The sequence below is a fragment of the Rattus norvegicus genome, chromosome 6 (assembly GCF_021556685.1).
Source record: "Rattus norvegicus strain SHRSP/BbbUtx chromosome 6, alternate assembly SHRSP_T2T, whole genome shotgun sequence".
Lineage (NCBI taxonomy): Eukaryota > Metazoa > Chordata > Mammalia > Rodentia > Muridae > Rattus > Rattus norvegicus.
Window position 1 is genome coordinate 140,395,875 of NC_141539.1, and position 11,728 is coordinate 140,407,602.

The window sequence follows — 11,728 nt, forward strand, 5'->3', positions numbered from 1 at the left end:
GTCACAAATGTGACCACATATTTTTCCAGAACACATCCATAGGACCTGAGGTTAAATCTCTCTCCCACATTAAATTTCATGGCTCTAGTATTGAGAGACATTGATTCTGTACTATGCCTTTTGTGACTCACATCTTTGTCTTTATAAAAATAACTATTGTTCTTTCAAATGTTTTATATCACTGTTTTAGTTATTTATGTAATTTAGACATCCTTTCGTGAAGTAGTAAGAATACTCCTTGTGGAAAGAATCCAAACTATATATATATATATATATATATATATATATATATATATATATATCAACAAAGTGTAATATTTTCTGTTATATCTCATGACAATCTGCCCACTGACAACCAAGTTTAAATGCAGAGCACCAGAAAGTTTCTCAGCTCCTGACATGGGATAATTTCAAGGTTTGAAAAAAAATACTAGGGCTGATTGATCCCTGGTTTGTCACTGATAAGCTCAAAACCTCATGCAGACACATAGAACTGGAGCAGTCCCAGGGCACACATACCCTGAAGAAAGTTCACATGAGGAAGGCATCACAGCTTCACAAGCAGGACTGGACCTTGTACTGTATGGTCTCTTTTGCATGGACAATGCTCTTGATGAAGAAAGAATGGATCTGAAGATAGTGGTAACACTATTAGAGAAAAATTAGGCAGTGTGTATCAGTTTGACAAAAAACTGTCACTGATGACAATTTGAAACTTCAAATGGTTTTCACCATTCTCAGAGTTCCCTAAGTCTACGTCCTATTGTTGATTATGTCATGATCTTCTATTACCCCAGCTAACATTGTTTCTGCTTGGTACTATGCTGTCTTGTAAAGTGTGTACGTGTTTTACTGATATCTGCAGGACCCATGAGACTCTTGTGACTCTTCTCATCTATCTCAAGCAGTTTGGCAAGCCCTGGAACAAATAAATCAAGGGGGGGGGGATTTAGTCAAGAATGAAAATTCAAGGGATAAACAAAACATAATTTAATAATAAAAATATCTTCACAAAGTTTTTAATTTTTTATTAAAAATATATTGTGCAATGGGTAATTGGTGCATGACATCAATTGTCCCTATCATTCCCATTTGGCCATTTTGTCAATTAGACAGTTTGAATTCCATTTTATTGCATATTTGCATACACAATTGTTTCTAACTGGACAAAATCTAAAGTCCACAAATGACTGAGTCATATGATATCTATGTTTAGATGAAGGTCTTAATTTACTTATTAAAATTAGTTCCTTATTCATTACAGAAGAACATACTTTGCTGTGGTGTATGTACAACATATTTATTCAATAGTTAGTTGACAGATCTGTTTGACTCAGGAATTTAGTATTTATGGAAAATGGTGAATAAATAAAATTTGCATGTACATATTTCTGAGGCATGTTCACTTGCGGTCATTTGTACAATATTTTGGTATGCAAAATTTCAGAAAGGCCAATACAATACAAAATAGGGGCACTGAAGGAGTAGGTCCCCAACAATCCAGACACTGCCCAGACCTGAAGGGACAAATTCAACAGTTGTCTGCACCCAAATCCCATGGGAGGGAGAGCTAAACCTTCAGAGGGGCAGACACACCTTGGAAGACAGAAGAGACTACACTCTGCCCACATTTCTGACTCCAAAGGAAAACACCTAACGCCATCTGTGACCCTGGTCAACGGGACCACAGGTAAGACCAACTCTTCTGCTCCAAGCGACCTGGCTGGTGGACTCAGGACACAGGCCCACAGGAACAACTGAAGACCAGTAGACAGGAAAGGCTACATGCCCAAAAGCAGAACACTCTGTTCCCATAACTGGCTGAAAGAGAAAAGGAAAACAGGCCTTAAGCACTCCTGACACACAGGCCTATAGGGCTTTCTAGCCACTGTCAGAAATAGCAGAACAAGGTAACTCGAGAGACAACCTGTTGGCGAGAGGCAAGCACAGGAACACAAGCAACAGAAACCAAGACTACATGGCATCAACTGAGCCCAATTCTCCGACCAGGGCAACAACTGAATATCCAAACACACCAAAAGCAAGATCTAGATTTAAAATCATAGTTGATCATGATGCTAGAGGACTTCAAGAAATACATGAAGAACTCCCTTAGAGAAATGCAGGAAAACATAAATAAACAAGTAGACGCCTATAGAGAGGAATCACAAAAATCCCTGAAAGAATTACAGGAAAACACAAATAAACAGTTGAAATAATTAAAAATGGAAATAGAAGCAATAAAGAAAGGACACATGGAAACAACCCTGGATATAGAAAACCAAAGGAAGAGACAAGGAGCTGTAGATACAAGTATCAAAAACATAATACAAGAGATAGAAGAGAGAATCTTAGGAGCAGAAGATTCCATAGAAATCATCGACACAACTGTCAAAGATAATGTAAAATGGAAAAAGCTACTGGTCCAGAACATACAGGAAATCCAGGACACAATGAGAAGATCAAAACTAAGGATAATAGGTATAGAAGAGAGTGAAGCCTCCCACCTCAAAGTACCAGTAAATATCTTCAACAAAATCATAGAAAACTTCCTTAACCTGAAGAAATAGATGCCCATAAACATACAAGAAGCCTACAGAACTCCAAATAGATTGGATCAGAAAAGAAACTCCTCCAGTCACAATATAGTAAAAACAGCAAATGCACAAAATAAAGAATATTAAAAGCAATAAGGGAAAAAGGTCAAGTAACATATAAAGGCAGACCTATTAGAATCACACTGGACTTCTCACCAGAGAATATGAAAGCCGGAAGATTCTGGACAGATGTCATACAGAACCTAAGAGAACAGAAATGCCAGCCCAGGTTACTGTATCCTGCAAAACTCAATTCACATAGATGGAGAAACCAAGATATTCCATGACAAAACCAAATTTACACAATATCTTTCTACAAATCCAGTGCTAGAAAGGATAATAAATGGTAAAGCTGAACATAAGGAGGCAAGCTACACACTAGCAAAAGCAAGAAACTAATCATCTTGACAACAAAACAAAGAGAAGAAAAACACACAAACATAATCTCACATCCAAATATGAACATAACAGGAAGCAACAATCACTATTTTTTAATATCTCTCAACATCAATGGACTCAACTCCCCAATCAAAAGACATAGATGAACAAACTGGTATGCAATGAAGACCCTGCATTCTTCTGCCTACAGGAAAAACACCTCAGAGAAAAGACAGATACTACCTCAGAGTAAAAGGCTGGAAAACAACTTTCCAAGAAAATGTTCTGAAGAAGCAAGCTGGAGGAACCATCCTAATATCGAACAAAATATATTTTCAACTAAAAGTCATCAAAAAAGATAAGGAAGGTCACTTCATATTCATTAAAGGAAAAATCCACCAAGATAAACTCTCAATCCTAAATATTAATGCTCCAAATACAAGGGCACCTACATACATGAAAGAAACCTTAGTAAAGCTCAAAGCACACATTACACCGCACACAATAATAGGAGATTTCAACACCCCATTCTCATCAATGGACAGATCATGGAAACAGCAATTAAACAGAGATATAGACAGACTAAGAGAAGTCATGAATCAAATGGACTTAACAGATATGTATAGAACATACTATCCTAAAGCAAAAGGATATACCTTCTTCTCACCACCTCATGGTATTTTCTCCAAAACTGACCATATAATTGGTCATAAAACAGGCCTCAACAGATACAGAAAGAAAGAAATAATCCCATGTGTCTTATCAGACCACCACGGGCTAAAGCTGGACTTCAATAAAAATAAGGGAAGAACGCCCACATATACATGGAAGTTGATTAATGCTCTACTATTCAATGATAACCTTGTCAAGGAAGAACTAAAGAAAGAAATTAAAGACTTCTTAGAATTTAATGAAAATGAAGGTACAACATATCCAAACTTATGGGACACAATGAAAACTGTGCTAAGATGAAAATTCATAGCTCTGATTGCCTGCAGAAAGAAACAGGAGAGAGCATATAACAGCAGCTTGACAGCACACCTAAAAGCTCTCAAACAAAAAGAAGCAAATACACCCAGGAGGAGTAGCGGGCAGGAAATAATCAAACTCAGAGCTGAAATCAACCAAGTAGTACCAAAAAGGACCATAAAAAATCAACAGAACCAAAAGTTGGTTCTTTGTGAAAATCATCAAGATACATAAACTCTTACCCAGACTAATGAAAGGACACAGAGAGTGTATCCAAATTAACGAAATCATAAATGAAAAGGGAAACATGACTACAGAATCAGAGGAAATTCAAAAAATCATCATATCCTACTACAAAGGCCTATATTCAACAAAACTTGAAAATCTACAGGAAATGGAAAATTGCCTAGACAGATTCAAGGTACAGAAGTTAAATCAGGAACAGGTAAACCATTTATAAAACCCCATAACTCCTAACAAAATAGAAGCTGTCATTAAAGGTCACCCTTCCAAAAAGAGCCCAGGTCCCGAAGGGTTTACTGCGGAATTCTATCAGACATTCATAGAAGACCTCATACCAATACTAACCAAAATATTCCACAAAATTGAAACAGATGGAGCACTACCGAATTCCTTCTATGAAGCCACAATTACTCTTATACCTAACCCACACAAAGACCCAACAAAGAAAGAGAACTTCAGACCAATTTCCCTTATGAATATTGATGCAAAAATACTCAGTAAAATTCTGTCAAATCTAATCCAAGAGCACATCAAAACAATCATCCACCATGATCAAGTAGGCTTCATCCCAGGGATGCAGGGATGGTTTAATATACGGAAAACCCTCAACGTAATCCATTATATAAAAAAACTAAAAGTACATGAACATATGATCCTTTCATTAGATGCTGAGAAAGCATTTGACAAAATTTAAAAGATAAAACTCCTGGAAAGAATAAGAATTCAAGCCCCATACCTAAACATAGTAAAAGCCATATACAGCAAAACAGTCGCTAACATTAAACTAAATGGAGAGAAACTTGAAGCAATCCCAGTAAAATCTTGGACAGGACAAGGCTGCCCACTCTCTCCCTACTTATTCAATATAGTTCTTGAAGTTCTAGCCAGAGCACTCAGACAACAAAAGGAGATCAAGGGGATACAGATTAGAAAATAAGAAGTCAAAATATCACTATTTGCAGATGATAAGATAGTATATTTATGATCCCAAAAGTTCCACCAGAGAACTACTAAAGCTGATAAACACCTTCAGCAAAGGGGCTGGGTATAAAATTAACTCAAATAAATCAGTAGCCTTCCTCTACACAAAAGAGAAACAAGCCAAGAAAGAAATTAGGGAAATGACACCCTTCATAATAATCCAAAATAATATAAAATACCTCGGTGTGAATTTAACCAAGCAAGTAAAAGGTTTGTACAATAAGAACTTCAAGTCTCTGAATAAAGAAATTGAGGAAGACCTCAGAAGATGGAAAGGTCTCCCATGCTCATGGATTGGCAGTATTAATTTAGTAAAAATGGTCATTTTACCAAAAGCGATCTACAGATTCAATGCATTCCCCATCAATATAACAATCCAATTCTTCAGAGAGTTAGACAGAACAATTTACAAATTCATCTGGAATAACAAAAAACCCAGGATTGCTAAAACGATCCTCAACAATAAAAGGACTTCCGGGGGAATCACTCTCCCTGACTCAAGCAGTATTACAGAGCAATAGTGATAAATACTGCATGATATTGGAACAGAGACAGACATTTAGACCAGTGGAATAGAAGTGAAGACACAGAAATGAACCCACATACCTATGGTCACTTGATTTTTGACAATGGAGCCAAAACCATCCAATGGAAAAAGATAGCATTTTCAGCAAATGGTACTGATTTAAGTGGATGTCAACATGTAGAAAAATGCAGATCGATCCTTGTCTATCACCCTGTAAATGCTTAAGTTCAAGTGGATGAAGGGCCTCCATATCAAACCAGATACACTCAAACTAATAGAAGAAAAAGTGGGAAAGTATCTCGAACACATGGGTACTGGAGAAATATTCCTGAGCAAAACACCAAAAGCTTATACTCTAAGATCAAGAATTGACAAATGGGACCTCATAAAACTACAAAGCTTTTGTAAGGCAAAGGACACTCTTGTTAGGACAAAACAGCAACCAACAGATTGGGAAAAGATCTTTACCAATCCTACAACAGATAGGAGGCTTATATCCAAAATATACAAAGAAGTCAAGAAGTTAGACAGCATGGAGACAAATAACCCTATTAAAAATGGGGTTCTTTGCTAAACAAAGAACTCAGAGCTGAGGAATGCCAAATGACTGAGAAACACCTAAAGAAATGTTCAACATCTTTAGTCATAAGGGAAATGCAAATTAAAACAACCCTGAGATTTTAACTCACACCAGAGAGAATGGCTAAGATCAAAAACTCAGGTGACAGCAAATGCTGGGAAGGATGTGGAGAAAGAGGAACATTCTTCCATTTTTGGTGGGATTGCAGACTGGTACAACCATTCTGGAAATCAGTCTGAAGCTTCCTCAGAAAATTGGACATTGAATTACCTGAGGACCCAGCTATATCACTCTTGGGCATATAACCAAAAGATGCCCCAACATTTAACAAAGACACATGCTCCACTTTGTTCATAGCAGCCTTATTGATAATAGCCAGAAGCTGGAAGGTACCCAGATGCCCTTCAGCAGAAAAATGGGTACAGAAAATGTTTTACATCTATGTAAAGGACTATTACTCAGCTATCAAAAACAATGACTTTATGAAATTCATAGGCAAATGGAGGGAACTGGAAAATATCCTGAGTGAGGTAACCCAATCACAGAAAAACGCACATGGTATACACTCATTGATAAGTGGTCATTAGCCCAAATGCTTGAATTACCCTAGATGCATAGAACAAATGAAACTCAAGATGGATGATCAAAATGTGAATGCTTCACTCCTTCTTTAAAAGGGGAACAAGAATACCCTTGGCAGGGAATAGAGAGGCAAAGATTAAAACAGAGACAGAAGAAACACCCATTCAGAGCCTGCCCCACATGTGGTCCATACATATACAGCCACCCAATTAGACAAGATGGATGAAGCAAAGAAGTGCAGGCAAATAGGAACAGGATGTAGATGTCTCCTGAGAGACACAGTCAGAATACAGCAAATAAATAGGCGAATGCCAGCAGCTAAACACTGAACTGAGAACAAGACCCCCATTGCAGGAATCAGAGAAAGGACTGGAAGAGCTTGAAGAGGCTTGACAACCCATATGAACAACAATGCCAACCATCCAGAGAGCTTCCAGGGACTAAGCCACTACCCAAAGTCTACACATGGACTGACTCTGGGCTCCAACCTCATAGGTAGCAATGAATAGCCTAGTAAGAGCACCAGTGGAAGGGGAAGTCCTTGGTCATGCCAAGACTGAACACCCAGTGAACGTGATTGTTGGGTGGAGGGCAGTAATGGGAGGAGGATGTGAAGGGGAACACCTGTATAGAAGGTGAAGGGAAAGGGTTAGGGGGATGTTGGCCAGGAAACAGGGAAGTATAATAACAATCGAAATGTAAATAGGAAATACTCAAGTTAATAAAGTGAAAAATGAAAGCAATTTACAACAAACCAATACCAAATTAAATGTAGAGATACTTCAATCAATCCACTAAAATCATGGACAAGACATAGATGCTCACTCTCCACATATCTATTATAACTAAAGAAATAAGGCAACCAAAAGAGATCAAGCAAATACATATTGGGAAAGAAGTCAATGCGTCACTATTTGCAGATGATCTTACCGTATACATAAACAACCTCAAATATTCTATCAGAGAATTTCTCCAACTAATAAACAACGTCAGCAGAGTGGGTGGACATAAAATTAACTCAAATAAATCATTAGCCTTTCTTTATACAAATGATAAATGAACTGAGAGTGAAACTAGGGAAGCATCACCCTTCAACATAATCATAAATAATATAAAACATCTTGCGATAACTCTAACCAAAGAAGTGAAAGATCTGTATGACAAGAACTTCAAGTGTCTCAAGAAAGACACCAAAGAAGACTACTGAACATGTAGAGATTTTCCATGCTCATTGATTGTCAGAATTAACATAGTAAAAATGGCCATCTTACAAAAAGCAATCTATAAATTCAATACGCACTCCCATCCAAATCCCAACACAGTTCTTCAAAGACATGGAAAGAGCAATTCTCAAACTCACCTAGAAAAGCAAAAAAATCCAGATAATGAAAACAATTCTTAACAATAAAAGAACTTTTGGGGGAATCACCATTCCTGACCTCAAACTATAGTACAAAGCAATAGTAATATTAACAGTATGGTGTTGATACAGAGACAGACATGTTGATCAATGGAGTAGAATTGAAGACTCAGAAATAAAAGCACATATTTATGAACACTTGACCTTTGACAACAAAGTAAAAAAATACAGTGGAAAAGAGAAAGCATCTTACATAAATGGTGTATGTCTCACTGGCAGTCTCTATGTAGAAAAATGAAAATAGATTCATATTTTTCACTTTGCTCAAAGCTCAAGTCCAAATGAATCAAGGACCTCAACATAAAATCAAATAAACCATCAAACTGGAAGATGCAAATTACTCTTGTTAGAAAAGTAACAATAGGAATTTCTCGTCTTTGTCCCTTGGACTCATGAGCCATAATTATTGATTGACTAGTTTTATAGTGCCAAACATGAATTTTCTCAAATTCTCTGAAGAAGTTATTGATCAAAAGTCCAATTAGTTGATTGATTATCAACAAGATATAAGTAACATCATTTCATTTTTTTTTTAACCTTACATTTTCATTGTTGTGTTTCATAGGTATTGCAACCATGTAGTGCTATTGATTGCTTTTGACTTTTGGAACCGCTACAGTACCTTTTGGTATGATAACAAATAGTTCTCTGGGAAAAATGTCATGTGTCAGATTCTTTTTTATTCTTCCAACTTTTATCCCATGAGCATTTTATCTACTTCTCCAATGTTCACCCTTCTTTGCAAATATTACTGTTAAATACATATTCATGTATATATATATATGTTCACATATATCTTTATTTGGTTCATTTTACTTTATTTTAATGTTTCTTTGTGCCATTTCAGATGGTATAGAAGGTAATATTTCAAAAAGTTTTCTGTTAAGTATATTGTACTTTACAAGAATATAGTGAAGGGAAGCAAAACTATTATTTGTGCCTTTGAATTTGATTTAAATGTTTTTGCATTTGTAAATTATAATAATTTTTCATAATTATTCTTATTTTCAAGTAGTTTAGGGAGCAAATGTTAAGGTCTAAGTATGTTGTATATAGTTTCAGTGTTCTAATTTCTTGCATAGATGGGTTAAATTATTAGATATTAACTATTTTCATGATCCAAAAATAAAAGCCATACAATTAAAAAAAAACAATATCACTGTAAGATGTGTTTGTGGTAGAGCATTTACTATCCTTGAATGTCTGCTACTATTAAGCTAGTCAAAGGCCTATTGTTGGAAGTAGTAGGCCCTAGATAAGTATCAGAGGTGATTTTGCTGAATGAACATGTACTAAAACTACTTTCTAAGGATTGAAGTTTTCATATCCATTCCTGCTCTCACTTTGGCTCACAGTGTGCTTTTCCTTTCTAGCTGGGATGATAAATGCAGAGACTTAAAAATCATCTAAAATGTTAAGAATAGTTGAATTTGGAGTGCTGAAAACTAAATGAAACATTAAAGGCACATTTTCCATTGTCTGAGAAACATTATGGGTGTATGTTGTAAAAGAAAGAGTATGGGCACAAGTTCTATGAGTTGCTGCCTTATAGATAACATAACAGTGAGTTCTCACAGGCTGTGACTACCTGCACACAAGAAAGCAGAATGTGAAGAGCAATGGCTATAAAAGAGAAGGGGTCTGATTGAGTGGTAGGTGGAGAGCAGATTACAATGGAGGTGATTATGGACACAATTCTTCTATTCACAAGCAAATGTTTAAGATAAAGTAAAGGATTTTCTTCTCTGTGTTCTATGTCTTTTTTTCCTTCTGGTGAATGTTTCCTTTCTTTCTCACAGATGATGCCATCTGTATATCTTACCATTTGAGATTTTGTCTGTTTTGGCCCAGAAATTTAAATTAGCTTTTAAAATATTTGTCTTCTGTAGTGTCTAGTCTTTTAATAAAGTTAATATTCTAAAAATACTTTTAGTAATTTGAGTTAACTTTCCATGTTGCACAAGGAAGTATTCCATACAGGAAATGTGCATTAGTGACTGGTTTTTCTTATTGTGTACAAGAATTATGCTGGGGCAAATATTCATTTGATCAAATTTTGTGAGATAAAGCTTTCTCACATAAATTTTTGTCCAGTGAAAATACCACTTCTCTTCTAATAATGAGGTTGTGTAGGAAGGACAAGAAGTTGATTTCTTCGTTGGTGTCAGGTTACAGTTAACAAGGGAGCTTTGGTATAGGTCTGCCTAGGGAAGGACTGTCTTGAAGTGTAGGATGATGTCACAGGTGAGGCAGGTACAAGATAGAAGGAGGGCTGTCATTGGATAAGAAGGAAGGATGGGCAGGAGAAAAGTTTTACATAAGAGGAGGAGACTGGAACAAAGAGAGAGGAAGAGAGGAGGAGGAGGCCGAGAAGGCATGGCAGGACAATAGAGGCTGACATAAAGATCTTGCTCTGTGTACTTACAGGTTGTTATCAATATTCTTAAGGGACGGATGATACTGGGCTTTGTATGTTTAAGTGGGCAATTATATCTTGTAAATTGCATCTAAGATTATTGTGTTGTCTGTTCTATTATGTGAGGTTTTGAGTGTAGAAAAGTTTGCGGCTGCTGGAGACACTGGGCTGCCAAGGCGAGGTTGGGATACGTTTCCACCAAGATGTATAGTAGCTATCTTGGGACACTGTGGTGACGGACCTAGCAAGGGAAAAGATAACCCTACTTATTAATTTTTTTTTATATTTTTAGAACAACAGATGGCAAGCCAATGTGATGGACACGAATCTACTAGTAATCCTAAGAGTTGAGAGAAAGTTTTTATTTTCTAAGTAAGAGGAGGCCATAGCCATGTTAAGTCATGTGATATCTCAAGTGGGCGTTCAAACAAAGAAACAGGAAGCAGCCTTGGCTGGCATGCTTTAGGTCCCCTGCTGTGTGATAAGTAATGGCAGCACAGAGAGTTAGAGATTAAAAGCTGCTTTTTAATGAAAGTTGTTTAGAAAGTCTTTCAGAATATTCAAATTCTTTTTAACCTGGGCTCCAAGGGAATTTGGGGTTGGAATCTAGTTAGACAAGCTACTTCTTAATTACAGGTATTATTAAAAGGTGATTAAGTTTCTTTTTAGAAAGAAGAGAGTAAAGAGATTACCTGAATCAGGTGGAAGATATTATATATAAATATTTAATATATATACATATATATGTATGTAAACACACACTTATTTATTTATTTATTTATTTATTTATTCCTAAAATCAAAACGGTGTCACAGCTTGTATTATTTTAGTTCACAATCAAATAAACAGCACACTATTTCATGATCAGAGAGAGAAATGACCTCAAGTTTCTCTGCCATTAGTAAGATGAGAAACACAATCCAAACAAAACAAAGTGAACAACAAAACAAAATGTGACCCACCATGCCACAGGGGTACTTGTGAACTACATTCATAGTGGCCTTTTTTGAGATATCCAGAAGCCAGAAATAGCCCA